At 43.2% G+C, this 15,358-nt stretch overlaps 1 non-coding gene across 1 annotated transcript; it reads left to right on the forward strand.

The window, feature by feature from the left end:
* Nucleotides 1-2,117: 2,117 nt before the first annotated feature.
* LOC118833303 lies at nt 2,118-2,224 on the forward strand. The gene has a single exon (XR_005009310.1). It is a non-coding gene; the product is annotated as a U6 spliceosomal RNA (small nuclear RNA).
* Nucleotides 2,225-15,358: the final 13,134 nt, after the last annotated feature.

A 15,358-nucleotide genomic window follows, 5' to 3' on the forward strand; every position in this document is an offset into this window, starting at 1 on the left:
TAGAGTCAGGGGAAAATGTGAGTTATTTCAAGTATTTGAAGGGCAGTCACATGGGGGAAAGACCAAATTTATTTTACTTGACCCTGGAAGGCAGAAGCAGGAGCAAGAAGTATAAATTACAAATAGGAAGATTTCAGCTTGATGTCATCACAATGAGAGCTGTCCCAAAGGAGAAGGGACTGCTTTGGATGGTAGTGAGTTTCCTACTCCCTGACCCCAACTGGAGTTCTTCAAGCAGAGGCTGGATGAACACTTGTCAGGACTACAGGAGAGAGGAGTCTTGTTCAGGCATAGATTGGACAAGATGGCCTCTCTGAAACTCCTTCTAACTTTGAGATTCTAGGATTCCATGAGAAAGGCTGGTGGCCTCGTAAGGCCTCCTGGCAGCAGTGGTTGTCTTCCTGCTTCCATAGATTAAAAGATCTGCCTCCCCAGGTGTCCTAACATGGTGATGCCTCCTGCAGAGGTTAGCTAGAAGTTAGCTGGAAATAGGGGGAAATTAGAGACATCGAGGGGAGAGTGGGCTAGGGAGTAAAGGACATTCTGTGGCTTGAACTGGTCAGGCATGAAAAATAGAAAAGCCAAGCAGTTAGAGAGATACTTGGGAGAGATTAGACCCTGTGTCACTTTCCTTGGTTGGGTCAGCTTTCTTCTAAGAAGGCTTCCCACCTCCATTCCTTCCTAGAGAGGCTGATCCATTGAAACTCAAAAGTATGGATCATTGAAACAATGGATGGGGTCTTCTCTTGAGAGGAATAATGAGGTCACTGACTAGAGTGGTTGGGGTTTGGATCCTATTCCCTGGGAAGGACAGAAGACCTAGAAAATGCCTAATGGCCTTCTCAGAGAAGCTACCACACTCAGCAGCAGCAGGGTCATCATATTTAACTCTTAGCAAATGCTGAGCTATCAACAGTCATATTTTAAAATGCTCCAAATTACAAATAATTAGAGAACTCAAACAAAAGCAGTTCTGAGGTTCTACCTTGTACCCATCCGATTGACAAAAATAACAAAAGAGGAAAATTACAAATGTTGGAAGAGCTTTGGGAAAACAGGTACAGTAATGTACTTGTGGTAGAGCTATAAATTGGCACAACCATTCTGGAGAGCAATTTGGAACTATGCCCAGAAGGTTACTCAACAAATTCAGACTTTTCACTAGCCATGAAGGGACATGAATAGGACACTGATGTCAGGAAGACCTAGGTTCAAATCTCACTTCATGTTTCCTAGCTGCCTGACTCTGGGCAAGTCAGTTTAACTCTCTGGGCCTCAGCTTCCTCACCACAGAATGAGGCGGTCAGACTCATCTCTAAATTTCTTTCCAGCTGTCCCTGGATGGGAAGCCAAGATGGTGCAGTAAAGGCAGGGAATTGCCTGAGCTCTCCCTCAAACCCCTCCAAATACCTTTAAATAATGACTCTAAACAAATTCTAGAGTGGCAGAACACATAAAAAGACAGAGACAAATAATTTTCCAGCCCAAAACAACTTAGAAGGTTAGCAGGAAAGGTCTGTTGCACCAGGGTGAGAAAGAAGCACAGTCTAGCACAGGCTGTGCCAGTATGGATAGGGCCCTAGAAAACCAGGAGCAGTCTTGGGGGGTGGGGGTGACTGAATCAGGGGCAGCAGTGGCAGGCTTCCAGACCTCTCAGCCCACAGAAGGTAAGGCAATCAGACAACAGCTCAGAAGGAGATTTACAGGAGTCCCTTTGCTGGCACCAGGCACAGGACTCTGTTGCATTTCCTATACTTAGATCTGGGTCATAGTCCTAGGTCTTAGTCCCGGTATGAGAAGGAACACTAGCACAGCAGAGCTTTTGGCTGCAGAGGAGTAGTGACTCTGGTCACAGTTCCAGGATTAAAAGGAGTGCTTGTGGTCACTCATAAACCAGTGCACAGTACATGGCAGTAGTAAACATGCCTCTCCCTAGATCAAACCACCTTGGAAGAGCCAAAAACTTACAGGTCCTCAGAATTACCTCTGAAAACAGCTGCACAAAAGACCTGAAGCTTGGGACAGTGCCCTCTCTATTTGGAAAGCAGAGCCCCACTTTAGTATAACTGACCCCAGGCCATGGAAGAACTCAAAAAGGATTTTAAAAATCAAGTAAGGTGCTTGCTTCAGCAGCACATACACTAAAATTGGAATGATACATAGAAGATTAGCATGACCCCTGCACAAGGATAACACACAAATTCATGAAGTGTTCCATATTTTGGGGGGCAGCTAGGTGGTGCAGTGAGTAGAGCATTGGCCCTGGAGTCAGGAGGACCTGAGTTCAAATCCGGCCTCAGACACTTGACACATGTACTAGCTGTGTGACCTTGGGCAAGTCACTTAACCCCAATTGCCCTGCGCTCCCCCAAAAAAATCAAGTAAGAGAGGTAGAGGGAAAATTGGAAAGAGAAATGAGAATGATGCAAGAAAATCATGAACAAGAGTCAACAGCTTGGTAAAGGAGGCACAAAAATACTGAAGAAAATAACACCTTAAAAATAGAATAGGCCAAATGGTTAAAAAAGGCACTAAAATCCAATGAAGAGTAGAATTCCTTGAAAAGCAGAACTGGCCAAACTGAAAAAGAGGCACAAAAATTCACTGAAGAAAATCTCCTTAAAAAGTAGAATTGGCCAAATGGAAAAGGAGGTACCAAAGCTCACTGAAGAAAATAATTCCTTAAAAGTTAGAAGTGGGCCAGTGGAAGCTAATGACTTTATGAGACGTCAAGAAACGATCAAACAAAATCAAAAGAGTGAAAAAATAGAAGAAAATGTGAAATATCTCATTGGAAAAACAACTGACCTGGAAAAGAGATCCAAGAGAGATAATTTAAGAATTATTGGACTACCTGAAAGTCATGATCAAAAAAAAGAGCCTAGTCATCATCTTTCAAGAAATTATCAAGGAAAACTGCCCTGATATTCTGGAACTAGAAGGTAAAATAGAAATTGAAAGAATCCATTGATCATCTCCTGAGAGAGATCCCAAAATGAAAACTCCCAGGAATATTACACCCAAATTCCAGAGCTCTCAGATGAAGGAGAAAATACTTCAATCAGCCAAAAAGAAATAATTAAAATACCATAGAGTCCCATTAAGGATAACACAAGATTTAGCAGCTTCCAAATTGAAGGATCAGAAGGCTTGGAATATGATGTTCCAGAGGGCAAAAGAGATCATCTACCCAGCAAAACTGGGTATAATCCTTCAGGGGAAAAACAGATATTCAATGAAATAGAAGACTTTCAAGCATTCCTGATGAAAAGACCAGAGCTCAATAGAAAATTTGACTTTCAAATACAAGACGCAAGAGAAGCATAAAAAGGTAAACAGGAAATAAAAATCATAACAGATTTGATAAGGTTAAACTGTTTATATTCCTACATGGGAAAATTATATCTACAACTCCTAAAAACTTTCTCATTATTAGGGCATATAGAAGGAGTATATATAGACAGAAAGCAGAGGTGTGAATTGAACATGATGGTATGTTATTTAAACAATAAAATTAAGGTATGAGAAAGAAGAATGCACTGGGAGAAGGGGAAAGGGTGAGGTAGAATGGGATAAATTATCTGACATAAAAGAGGCCTGAAAGAGATTTTACAGTGGAGGGGAAAGAAGGGGAAGTGGGGGCAATTTGGGGAAGGCAAAAATCAGAAGCAAAACACTTTTGAGAATGGACAGGGTAAAAGGAGAGAGAGTAGGATAAATGGGGAAAATAGGATGGAGGGAAACACGTAGGTGGTAATTATTACTGTGAAAAAATTTTTACAGTTAATTTCTCTGATAAAGACTTCATTTCTCAAATGCATGGAAAACTGAGTCAAATTTATAGAAATAAGAGCCATTCTTCAATTGACAAATGGTCAAAGGATATGAACAGGCAGTTTTCAGACAAAGTAATCAAAGTTATCTATAATCGTATTAAAAATGCTCTAAATCACTATTGATGAGAGAAATGCAAATTAAAACAACTAAGCTACTACCTCACACCTGTCAGATTGGCTAATATGACAGAAAAGGAAAATGATAAATGTTGGAGGGATGTGGGAAAATTAAAACACTAATGTACTAACACATTATGTACTGATATACATACATAATGTACTAAAATAAGTAATGAAGTTGTATACTGATTCAACCATTTGGGAAAGCAATTTTGAACTACGTCCAAAGAGCTATAAAACCATGCATACCCTTTGACCAAGCAATACCTCTACTAGTTCTGTATACCAAAGAGATAAAAAAACAAAAAGGAAAAGACCTATGTGTACAAAAAGTGGTGGCAAAGAATTAGAAATTGAGGGGGCATCCATCAATTATGATGAGCAGGATGCTTTTAGAAAAACCTGGAAAGACTTACATGAATTGATATAAAGTGAAATGAGCAGAACCAAAAGAACATTGTACACAACAGCAGTATTGTATGATGATTCACTTTAAATAACTTAGCTATTCTGAGCAATACAATGATCCAAGATAATTCTGTAGGACTTATGAGGAAAGGTGCTATCCATCACCAAAGAAAGAACTGGTAGATTCTGAATGCAAATCAAAGTAACTTTTTCTTTACTTTCTTTATTTTTCTTGGATTTTTTTGGTCTGTGTTTTCTTTCATGGAATGACTTGCATGGAAATGTGTTTTGCATGACTACACATGTATAACCTGTGTCAAATTACTTACCTTCTCAATGAGGGGAAGGGGAGGGAGGGAGGGAGAGAATTTGAAACTCAAAATTTGAGAAAAAAAGTTAAAATTGTTTTTACATGTAATTGGGAAAAACTAAAACATTAAATAAGATTTTAAAAAATAAAATCCTTTCCAACTCTAGATCTATGGTCTTATTTTGATTTTGGGCAAGTGACTTAACAAGTCTGTGCCTCAGTTTCCCCATCTGTAAAATGAGGGGGTGGAAGTTGATGGCCTCTGAGGTCCCTTCTATGAGTCTATTACTGGACAACAATTCCAAAACAACACAACCCATTGGTTTCTAGAGTTATGAGTTAATGACTAAAATTTCCATAAATAGCAGGGCTCAGATAGGGAGGATTCTGAGTGATGGCATCTCCTGAGAACTCAGGTGATAGCCTGAAGGCCCTTTTCATGAAAACTGCCCCCCTTTGCTAAAACGAGCTTACTTTCCTGCTTCAGTAAATGACATAACATAATCTTGTTCATATTGAGCCTCCTCAGGGTCACCACTCCCCTCACTCATCCCCCAGAGCTAGAGATGGAGATGAAGAAGGTGAAGAAGACTATGAATAACACCACCTGAGACTCACAGTACTGCCTTGGGGAGGGTTCCAGTCAAGGACAGTTGGCATTTGTTCCTCCACGTCCACACTGGCTTGGAGCCGCACCATGCTGCTTGCCTCACACAGCTTTTGCCTCCCACTACTGTCACCAAGAGTAGCTTGGAATTAGGGCTTCCACACACCACTGTCCTCCTTCCTTGCCTTCTTTGTAGGGGCCATCCCACTGCTATTGCTTTCATTCTTAGCCCTGGAACCATCACCCTCCTTCACTCTTCTCTGCAGTTTGTATGTCTTCCAGTAGGTGGTGCTTGTTTCCCTTTCCCAGAGAGGAACAAGCCTCTAAGCAGGGCTTTTCAAGCCAAGTTTCTTATGAGTGTTCAGCATGGTTCAAAATTCCCTATAACTCCACTATTCTTAAGCCTTCTTTTGTATTTGGTCCCCATAGCCCCAAACCTTACTTCATAGGCTTCTTGGAGGTTGTGGCTTGTAGGAAGTTTTACTTCCTCCACTACACAGTGAGTCTGTCTCCAATTCCATCTGCTCCTCTCTTCCCTAATATCCAGGTAGAGTATTTCCTACCCATGTCAGCACCCCACACTGGGCCTCAGACTTCAGGAAAGTACCCCTTCCATCTGTTCTCTCTCTGTCTCTCTCTGTCTCTCTGTCTCTCTGTCTGTCTCTGTCTGTCTTTATGTGTGTCTCTCTCTCCCTCTGTCTCTGTATCTCTCTCTCTGTCTCTGTCTCTCTCTCTCTCTGTCTCTTTCTGTCTGTCTCTCTCTGTTTCTTTCCCTCCCTCAGTCTCTGTGTGTGTGTGTGTGTCTGCCTGTCTGTCTCTCTCTCTCTGTCTTTCTCTTTCCCTCCTCCCCCCTTCCCCTTCCCCTTCCATGTGTCTCTCTCCAATTATGCCTTTTTTCAACCAATCTACAAGTATTTATTAAATGCTTATTATATGCCAGGCATTGTGCTAAACTCCATCCCGCCTCTTCCTGGGGTCAGCTGGAACAATTTATGCAAATTACCTAGGACTCCTTCTAGAAGGGAGGGGGGCAGCACTCTGGCAGGTGCTCAGACAGGAGGGGATTTGTATTCCGCTCTTATATTACCATCATCACTACTCCAGGAAAGCCCAAAGTCGCTTCAACCATTGGCAAAAAGAGGAACTACATTCATCATCAGCATGGGTTGGGGAGGGACATTTGTTGCTTATCTCCGACATCCTTCAGACTGACTTGTAAAGCAAGTACATTTAAACAAACGTGGAGCTCGGACCAAGATGTTGACTGGAGGCCAAAGGCATTCCCATGATTTGCATTTTATGTACACTGACTGAAAACACACCCAGACACAAACACACACACAGGCAAGTGTCTCAGCCACACCAAGCCCATTATATTAAGTTCTCTCTCAAATAAAGCTTCACCATGAAGACTAATGAAGGGATGACTAAATGCACTGAGTGGCATCTCTAGGCTACAGATGTGTCCCGGCTACTCGGCCCGCAGAGCCAGGAAGCTGGGCCTCATTTATATTGCTGTGTTAAAGTTTCCTGGCCCCCTCTGACACCACAGCTAGACAAGCTAGAGAAAGACTAGGACTCAAAGGCTGGGTATTTGGTGTCTTTGGTTTTTGTGTTTGTTTTTCCCAATGTGCATTTCCACTTTGGACAATTCACCTCCCAATCTCTGAGCTAATGTCAGACCCTATCCCACTCTAGATGGCTTAGAAGGCTTTAGGGGAAAGGGGAAGGTTAGACTGTAAACAGAGCCATCTCACCATACATTTTCAAGTGGAGCAGACAATGGGAAGCAACGCTATGCGACTCTGGCCATAACATGCACATTTGGGGTTTAAAAATCCTCCACAAATCAAGTGCCTGGAAACTAGGGAGAAGAAAGTGAGCAGCACCTGATATCTTCTAAAGCTAGGGTAAAGAATTCTGGACTTGGAGGACAGAGGTTTAAATGCTACCTCTGTGATATTAGGCATATCAGTTAACCTAAATGGGCTTCAGTTTTCTCTACTGTAAAATGGAGTTGGATTACCTGTCCCCTGAGACTCCTTCCAGCTCTAGACTTAGGATCCTATGGCAAATCACTTCCCCTTTCTGGGTCTGTTTCCTCCTCTGTAGAATGAGGGGATTGGACTAAATCACCTCTGAGGTCACTGACAGCTCTAAATTACAATATGATGAAAAAATAAAATAATCCAGTCCCACAGCACCAACTCTGACTTAAAAAAATTACAAGCAATCCCACCAGGGCTGGCTTCATCATGTCAGTGTCATCACACACATAAAAATGATGGCCACAATTTGCTTCTCCAAGTGTATCTCCTGAGGAAATTGAATTCGAAGAGAAGGTCCAGGTCTTTGGAATCCAAGTGGCTGTTTCCTCAGTGGATAGCCCAGAATAAAGGAGGGAAAGTGAGAACTCAAATATGGGACCCATTGGCCCTTTTAGGAGCATCCTCTCACAACAGAAAAATGCTTGCTTTTCCTTCCTTCCTTCCTCCTTTTCTCTATTTCTGTCTTTCTTTCTTTTTCTTCCTTTCTTTCTTCCTTTCTTTCATCCTTCCTTCTTTCTTTCCTTCCTTCCTTTCTTCCTTCCTTCCTTCTTTCCTTTCTTTCTTTTTCTTTCTCTCTTTCTTCCTTTCTTGCTCTCTTTTTCTTCCTTCCTTTCTTCCTTCCTTCATTCTTCCCATTCCTTCTTTCTTTCTCTTTCTTTTTCTTCCTTCCTTCCTTCTTCCCTTGCTTTCTTTCTTTTCCTTCCTTCCTTTTTCTTTTTCTTCCTTTCTTTCTTCCTTTATTTCATCCTGCCTTCTTTCCTTCCTTCCTTTCTTCTTTCCTTCCTTCCTTCTTTTCTTTCTTTCTTTCTTTCCTTCTTTCTTTCTTTCTTTCTTTCTGTCTGTCTGTCTGTCTGTCTGCTTTTTTACTTTTTCCCTTTACAAAGAGCCCTATCATGGGAGGATGACAGAAATGCTTTCCATCAGACAGTTTTGTCAGAAGATTCCAGTAAGGCATTCTTTTCCAATTGTTTGTACAGTCCTTCAAAATCTTAAGGGGGCAGCTTCCTCAAGGACTGATGGGAGAAAGATAGGCACAACAAAGCCCCAAAGCTGCCTAAATGGAACAGTGCAGCCCTAGCAGGAACCAGAGCTGGGGAGCTGGGCTGGACTAGGCTGGCACCCAGCTTCCTAGTGCACATTTATCTCACCTGGCTCAGGTTTTCTGGCCCCATGGCCATCCCTTCCTTCACTCTTCACCCTTCTGGGATGAGGAGCTGACTCAACTCAAATACATATGATCACGAAGATCAGAAACCTAGAGCTGGAGGGCACCTCAGAGGCCACAGAACCCAAGATCTAGGGCCCATTGGAATCTCTGAGGCCATGCAGTCCAGCCCTCTCATTTTACAGAGGAGGAAACTGAGACCCAGAGAGTTGAATGACTTTCCCAAAGTCATCCAGGCAGGATCAGAACTGGGATTCAAAGCCAGGACCCTTGATTCTACATCCACTGTTCTTCCCACTGCACTCACTGCCTCAGGGTCCCGTCCTCACACCTGCCCTGAGACAAGGCTTCTATTCCCATCCACCCTCATCCCATGGTGAGACATATGCACCAGATGCTCTGCTAATCACTGGGAATAGAAAGAAAGGCAAAAAGGCCCTCCTGTCAAGGTTCTCTTCTCAGGCCCATCCCAGGCACCTATTTTGCTATAAACATTAGATTTTTGTCATTTTGGTCTAAAGTTATATCAGAATTTTTAGGGGAGGAGGTGATCAATTCACTCTGTTGGCTTATATCAAGCTTTCAGCCAATTAAGGCTTCTTTCCCATGACCTGACGCCCAGCAACATTCTCCTAGTTGCTTAAGTTACACAATTAAACTCAGATGTAGGACTTTGTAAATGGCCACTGAATTTTATCTTGTTAGATTGGGCACATTGTTCCAAATTATTAAGATGTTTTTGAATCCTGACTGTCGTCCAGTGTGACAACTATCCCTTGCAGCCTTGTGTCTGAATAGTCATTTTAATAAGTATGACATCTATGTCTTCAGCTGCATTGTTGTTAAAAAACCTTGAAGAGAACAGCATTGTACCAAGGACAGAGCCTCATGGCACACCACTAGAGACGTCCTTTCAGGTTGACATCGGCTCATTAATCAACACTCTTAGATATAGTTCATTAAGCAGCTATGCATTCATTTAATTAAACAATCACAATTCTTCATCTTGTTCATGGATATATAATGAGACTTTGTCACATACCGAGCTGAAGTTAAGCTATGGAAGATCTGCGGCTGCCCCCAGTTCTAGTTTCATAACTAGTCTCTCTACTGGTTTTCTATGCCTATAGTTGTTAGTGGTTCAGGTAGCAAAAACACTAAAGTCAGTAGATGCCCAGCACAGACACCCCACGGTTCAAGGGCACAAAGTGAGCACACCATACTTGTTCATGAGAAGTCACAGCCACCAGTCAACAACTATAGCCAGAATCACGCTGAGAAGCCGAAAGGGACTGTGCTAAGCGCTTTACACATATTCTCTCATTTGTTTCTCACAACAATCCTGGGATGCAGGTGCTCTTATTATCCCCCATTTTATAGTTGAGGAAGCTGAGGTAAACAGAAATGACTTGCCCAGGGTCACACCGTTAGTGTTCGTGACTGGATTTGAAGCCAGGTCTTCCTGACCCCAGGACCAGAGCTCTATCCACTGCATTACCACCTAGCTACCAAATCTTCATTTAGATCTGTATTTTTGTTTGTGTGACCTGCATGGTTTTCTATTTTTATTATGGTCTGTAAAGGATGTGTTTAGAGTTTTTACTTTTCCACATTTATATATCATTTTCTATTCCCTACCGCATGGTTTATTTTATTTATAAAGGTATCATGAGAAATACATATTATTTAATGTTCCAATTAAGAAGACTTCTTAAGTCTTTTAAATCTAACTTCTCTGACAGCTTGCTGAGTTCTATTTTTCCTTTTTGTTTGTTTCTCTGTTAGATTCGTCCAGCTCTGAGAGCAACATTACAGTTTCTTACCAGCCCCACTCCAGTTGTCTATCCAGCCCAGCCTTAGTTTTCTGTATTAAAGTGCACAAATTTCCTTTCTCTGGCTCCTGGTTATAGCCAGTTCTCCAGCAAACCTCACAGTCTATAACCTGGGAGGTAGGGACTACTATCATTTTACAGGGAGAAAAAATTGAGGCAGAACAGGTTGAGCAACTTGTCCAGGGTCACATAGTCAGTAAGTGTCTGAGGTTAAACTTGAACTCAGGTCTTCCTGACAGTCCAGTACTTTATCCACTAGACCAGGTAACAGGCTCTAGATATCAATCCAGAGAAGACCATGTCTTCTAGTGTAGACCCCCGGACATGGGGCCCAGTAACTGGTTGAATCAGATTTCATGTACATGAAAACTTTTCTAGGAGTGTTTGAAGCAGGGGCCAGGCCTCTCCTTGGGTTTTATAAGGACACTGCGGCTAATATTCCTCCGAGAGAAAGCTGACGAAAGCCCAGGAAAAAAATATGCGTGGGTTCCGGGTACAGGCACTTGAGTTCTCCAAAGGACAGCAGCAAATTGTCTAGGAGATTCAGGGGTTGCCATGGTGAAGCTATTAGGAGCCCAGCTCCTGGGGAGCTGATGAATTTGTTTTCCAAATGCATCAAATCAGGTTGGGGGAGGGGGGAGGAGTAGCAGGGGGGAGTATCAAAGCAGGCCATGGCCACAAGGGTCCAGGCCTCATTTGAAGGGTCACTGCCCACATATAGCTGTGGTTCACCACAAGACCCTGCCATCATCTTCCAGCTCTTACAGTGTGAGCTCCTCATTATAAAACCATTAGACACCATGAGTCAAATGTCTAGAGGGCCGCTTTTCAGGTACAGGGCAGCTGGGAGAAGCAGGGATGAGTCAGCTTTCACGCAGACAGAAACTGGAATTAGACATCAGGCCAGGAGAAAGCAGTAAAAAGGTTTCCAATTAGCCTTGATTATCACATATTTTGATGCTTTTAAGTGTGGGCATCTTTGATTATTCATAATTGCCTTATTTCTCATGTGCTCTGGCAGGGGGCCTTAACCTGGGGTCCATGAAATGTTCCAAGGGCAGATTACAGGGGGTTCACAAACTCTGATGGGAAAAATACACCTTTCTTTTCACTAACCTCTAACTAAAATTGAGCATTTCTTTCCATTATGAATAGAGGCAACAAACATAATTCTGAGAAGGGATCCAGAGGCTATACCAGCTGCCAAAAGAGTCTGTGAAACCAAAAAACTTAAGAACCCCCTGGTCTAAGAGACAGGGATACTGCATCCCTCTCAGATGAGGGTGCTTATCTGAGCCCCCAGGGGTGATATCTGCATCCCTAAGAGCAGGGTAGACCATAGGAGCCAGGCTATCTGCATTCTCCCAGGCATCCTTGTGACCAGGTTCACTGAGAGTGGCCAGCTATAGAGCTTGGCCTTGTTAGCACCAGGTCTTAGACCCATAAAGGAATGAGCCCCAGTGGAAAGCAGCCCTGGGTGGAAACACAAGCTTGCCAGCCTTTTACAGACTTACAGAAAGAACTGGAGCTGGCCAAGGGAAGCATTCAGAGGAGGGGATGGGAGGGTAGCATGGAGAGAAGATAAAGGAAAATTAAAGGCAAGGCTTAGCATGGAAAAATAGATAGTAGCATGGACAGTGGCAGGAAAATTGGCCCTGGAGTCTGAAAACCCCAACTTATCAACTGGATGACCTTGTATATGTTACTTCTCTCTAGATCTCAGTGTCCCTATATATAAAAGAAGGCATTTACATGGTCACTAAGGTCCCTCCAATGTCCCAGCTTGGACATTCTGTGTTCTGAGGTCCCTCTCAGCTATGATATTCTCTAATTCTTTATTCAATTCTAACCACTTTCAAGAGATAGAACCAGCTCACGTGTGGCCCATTTAGATCTTCAAGGGGCATAGGTGCCATCTACAATCAGAGTTTAGTAATTCCTGAATATTAGAGATATCAGCATAATAACATTTCACATTTCCATAATGATTTCTGATTACATACAGTATCCCATTTGATCCTTGCAAAACTGGGGGAGGTTTTGACTATTCCCATTCCCATCACAAGGAGGAGCAAACAGAGGCTCTGAAAGGTCAAGGACCTCATTTTAAAGGCTGTATTTTTTCCTTTCTTTTTTAAAAGGGGGATTTGATTTAAGCCTTTGGTTTTTCACATCCTTGTCATTTCTGAAAGTACTCCCCACCCCATCCTCCAAAATGAGCCCATCCTTGTAACAAAGAGAAACAGTCAAAACACTGACGAAGAGAGACAAAGCACACACCATTCTGGCCCAGTAGTTCCCCACCTCTGCAGTAAGGTCTCCTCCTCAGCACTCCTACTAGGTTCACCTTCCTTTCACTTACAGTCATGGTGGTTGTGGGTTTTTATTCCACCTGTTTTGACCTGTATCAGTTCATACATAGGTCATGGGAAAGGGTGTGGGAATGGGTCAATGTTACATGGAAAGCAATGAGAGAGAGCAAGTCCAGAGGGACAGAAGGAAGACCCCCAAACAATGAAGGAGGAGGAGGAACAACAACTAACATTTCCATAGCTCTTCAAGGTGTGCAAAGGGCTTTAGAGATAGCATCTCCTCACAACCCAGGGAGGTAGGTGCTGTTACAGCCCATTTTCTAGAGACGGCCGAGCCTGAGAAGGGTTGCTCCCAGACGTGGCCCAGTGAACAGAGCACATCAAGCCAGCTGCTGCATCTGGCAGGGTTTGTGACCAGGTTGGTTTGTGGCTAAGAGTTCCTGGCAGGTGTGGTGGGACAATTGTATAAATCAGTCCATTCTTTCAGCGTGGGGACCGAGGAGTGCGATGAAAAGACAGCCGGATCCACCAAGAAATCAACAAGCATTTAGCGAACACCTGCTGAGCGTCTGCCCCGGCACTAAGAGCTGGCCTACAAAGAACTCCGGAGACTTCCGGCATGACCTCGGCCACTTTCCCCTTCTGAGCCTCAGGCTCTTCATATGCAAAATGTGAATCATAAGAATACTCGCATTATCTTCTTCTCCGAGCTGCTGTAAACAGCCTTAAAAGCCACTCTATTAGACTGGAAAGTGCCATAATAATTATCAAAACCGGGATGGCAGCTAGCATTGAAATAGGCTTTAAGACTTGCAAAGAAAGGACTTTACAAATATTACCTCATTTGGTCCTCACAACAACCCTAGGAAGCAGGTGCAATTATTATCCTCATTTTACAAGTGAAGAAACTGAGGCAGAAATTAAGAAACTAAGCCCAGGGTCACTTAGCTACTATGTGTCTGTATATGAACTTGTCTTCCTGAAACCAGGCCCAGGGCTCTAATCACTGCTCCACCTAGCTGCCTCTACAGAGACCAAGATGATGATGACGATGATGGTGATGATGGCGATGACAACCTGACCACTCAAGGTCTCTATTTTCATCACCAGCTTGGTCACAGTATGATGAGGAGGCAGCGTGATACAGTGGAAAGAACATTGACTCTGGAGTCAGAGGTCCTGGATTCAAATCCTGACTCTCATATTTACTACCTGTATGATCCTAAACAAGTCACTTAACCGCAATGGGTCTCAATGTCTTTGTGCGTAAAATGAAGGGACTGGACTAGATGGCTTCTGACTAAAGGACCAGGGGTCTTTCAGCTCTAGATCTATGATCTCAAATGTGACCTTGAACAAGTCATTTCAACTCTGGGCCTCAGTTTCCCCATCTGTAAAAAGGACTTGACAGCCTCTAAGGTCCCCCCTAACATATTTTATCCACAGCAGCTTGCCAAGTCATAGAGTAGCTGCTATCTGCATCTATGAAGGGAATGCCTCCATTAATGCAATCACAAATCCTAAGCCCAAGGTCAAAAGCCTGGACTTGAACTCAGATCTGCTTGCACGGCCACCATGTACAGCAGATACCTGTCTAGGTATAGGTATCTCTAGTCCTACCATCCTGTTTTCCTTGATCTTTCAAAGTTCTTTGGAATCTTTCTATTATGTTTAACATAGAAGGGAGATTACGTGTACAATTGGCCAAACTCGATTCAAACACTGAGCCAATGTGGGGGTGGGGGGAGGCTCTACCCTTACTCTGACAGCCACCTTCCTGCTCATGGGAGCCAGGTCAGAGCCCAGATGCTGGCTCCTGAGAAAGCCATTTCCTCTCAAAAGAGACGGGGCTAAAATTTTAGGACTAATAAAATGGTGATTGCTTTTCTTTTTGTTTCTGAAAATCAGTGGAGCATTTACCCTTAGGTTATCTTGGTGTCGCTATGAACCCCACCAGTTAGGACAGGATTTCAGTCACTTCTGGAGCCTCGGACTAGACTTTACTGTTCTCGAACTCAAAGCCAATTGTAGCATCTACATCCCTGCATCATGGCAAGTATGAGGAAAGCGACAGTCATCTGCTTCTTCCAGATTCCCAATGCCAGTGGTTTTAAAGCCACCATGGGATACATTTTTCCTCAGTGAATTTGACCCAATTTAAGTCAACCAATATATAGCAAGCACCAACTGTGGGCAAAGCACTCTGCTAACACCAGGGGAGCTGCAGAATTTAGATAAGACACAGTCAGAGAATCATAGATCGAAGGCTGGACGGGCCCTCAGGGACTATCTAAGCCAGCTCTCTCATTTTACACAGGAAGAAACTGAAGCCCAGAATTGTTATGTGATATACCCAAGGTCTCATGTAGATCAGAAATCTTGATCTGACAGGGACTCCCCCTCTTTCTAGTCCCTATTCTTCACCTGTAGTCTCTATCTATGGATTCTGGTATCTGAGCTACAACAGAAAAGTAAATCCATCAACTCACTTTGGCCCAAGGAGTGAAGGGGGTGACGCCTATACAAACCAACCTCCATCAATAGCTCCCTCAGCCCCTGATAGACTGTACGTCCCAAATCCTAGGTTATCCACAACCATATAGTGGCCCTCCCATTTTCTTGGACTTGAGGATAAGAAAAGGGACATCTCTTTATCTTGCTAACCAGCTCCCCCCTCAATGCTGTATAAAATAGCAGACTTCTTTGCTATGTTGGTTAGT

This window comes from Trichosurus vulpecula, unplaced genomic scaffold (genome assembly GCF_011100635.1).
Source record: "Trichosurus vulpecula isolate mTriVul1 unplaced genomic scaffold, mTriVul1.pri scaffold_160_arrow_ctg1, whole genome shotgun sequence".
NCBI classification, from domain to species: domain Eukaryota; kingdom Metazoa; phylum Chordata; class Mammalia; order Diprotodontia; family Phalangeridae; genus Trichosurus; species Trichosurus vulpecula.